The following is a 1984-nucleotide window of genomic DNA, read 5'->3' as shown; positions in this document are numbered from 1 at the left end:
TATTTTCCCGCATGGGATTTCGGAAACCTTTTGGCGGGGAAGGATGGGGGGGGGGGGGCTGGAGAAGATGACCTGAACAGAATTATGAATTTTGTATCAAGCAAGACAATATGCCTTATGTGTAAGTTAATTCTGTATTTAGATGTTTGTCTGAAGTTCAGTTTAAGAATATGTTTTTCCAGGCCTGACCATTGGATTGTTATGTTTGTTGTGTCTCAAAGAATCAATTGATAAATGAATATGTAAGTGTGGTAGGTAGAAATAGCCAAGGCTGTGGTTGAAATGTATTGTAACGGTACTACAAAAAATAATTGTACTCTCTTCTGTGCAGTGCATTCTCCCCAGTGACTTGCGGTACCTTCCGAGCTGGGTGAGGCATTCCCCAGCCCGTCCCTGTCCCACCCCTGCCCCCAAACCCGGTCACCAAGCTATGTGTGGAGGAGGGAGGGAGGAGATGGGGAGGAGCCTCCCTGTCCCTCACTTGCTCATCACTGGTGAAGCATCAAGATCAATGTCCTCAGTGGTTTTCTTTTTCTTTTTTTTTGATTGGACAGCTTGGACCAATGGTGCTTTGCCATTGGTCCAAACCATCCACGGAGCTTAAGCCTCTAACATAGAGTAGAGGCTGTTGCATCCCTTGCCTTGCTATGTTACGTTACACAAGCAGTGGGGAAGCCCGCTGCTATGCAACCTAACTACCTGTCAAAAGCAGGCAGCGCTCTGTCCATGACAGGTTACACAGTGGGGAGGTTTTTCCTACTGTGTAACCTGTTACAAGGCGATCTGAATGGAGAAAATGACTTGAATCTGACAGATTTTTCCTCTATAATACTAGGTGAGGCTCTAATTCACCTGCCTCCCCTGACCACACATCCCTGATTCTCCCTATATTCTCTTGAAAAATCCAGTTGTTGCTGGAAACATCATTGACTCTGTAGTGAATTCTGCAATGTAGGGAACAGAGAATAAACTCCAGAAAGCAAACAGGACGATTTAGCTCACAGCAAAGGATGTCAATGCGACAGGATGGGAAGGAAAATTCTCCCAATGGGTACATGACAGAGGATCTAATGTTTTCCATTCAAAAATTAAAGAATGGTTTGAATAGATTGTAAGCCCTCAGGGGCAGGGCCCTCCTTACCATCTTGTCTTGAAGTGTATTGTAATGTCTTCCTTATATTGTAAAGCGCTGCGCAAACTGTTGGCGCTATATAAATCCTGTATAATAATAATCATAGCATTACAATTTGTGACATCAAATCTGTTAGAGATAACTGCAAATCAAAGTGTCTGAAAATATAATGATTATATATGCTACATTATTAATAATTAGCTCCATATAGAAGTAAATGCTTTTGTCATACTTCATTATTGCCTATATCTCAAGGAGAGCCATACATTTAGTTGAAATCAGACATGGTGGGAGGACAGCTCAATGTACAAATGGACCCAAAGCGCATCTACCAAGCTACAAGAATTTGTAACACTAGAAAAATCAATACAAACATGTCACCACTGGCAGGTAAGTATAAATCTGGCAGACATATTTGAAATTGATGAAAACGTAATACTTTTCTCGTAGAGATTTTTTCTAGATTTTCCACAACAGATTTCTCTAATAAACATATGACAGAGCATACAAAGTGCACAAAGAGATGTTTCTTTATTTTTTTTTTTTCTAGCTAAGCTCATTGTCAAAACAGGCTTCCAGCAACGCACATCTGCTTCAACAATAATTCCAACATAAAAATGCAAATATGTGGCGGTATAAATCACTATCAATCAGGAAGATTATAATTAGACTTTTGTAAATCTGTGCCCTTCCTTGGAGAAAAGAGCTCAAATAAATAATCTTCTGTGCTGGATTAACCCTTCCTAGTATGATTGGGAAAAGTCTGGCAAATAAGTAAAATAGTCACTTAAGCTGGTAAGGGTATAACACAAAAAAATGAGAACCATATATGAGTACATAATATATATATAT

This window comes from Nanorana parkeri, unplaced genomic scaffold, assembly GCF_000935625.1.
Source record: "Nanorana parkeri isolate BGI_ZX_2015 unplaced genomic scaffold, ASM93562v1 scaffold1126, whole genome shotgun sequence".
Lineage (NCBI taxonomy): Eukaryota > Metazoa > Chordata > Amphibia > Anura > Dicroglossidae > Nanorana > Nanorana parkeri.
Note: the sequence above shows the minus strand (reverse complement) of the source record.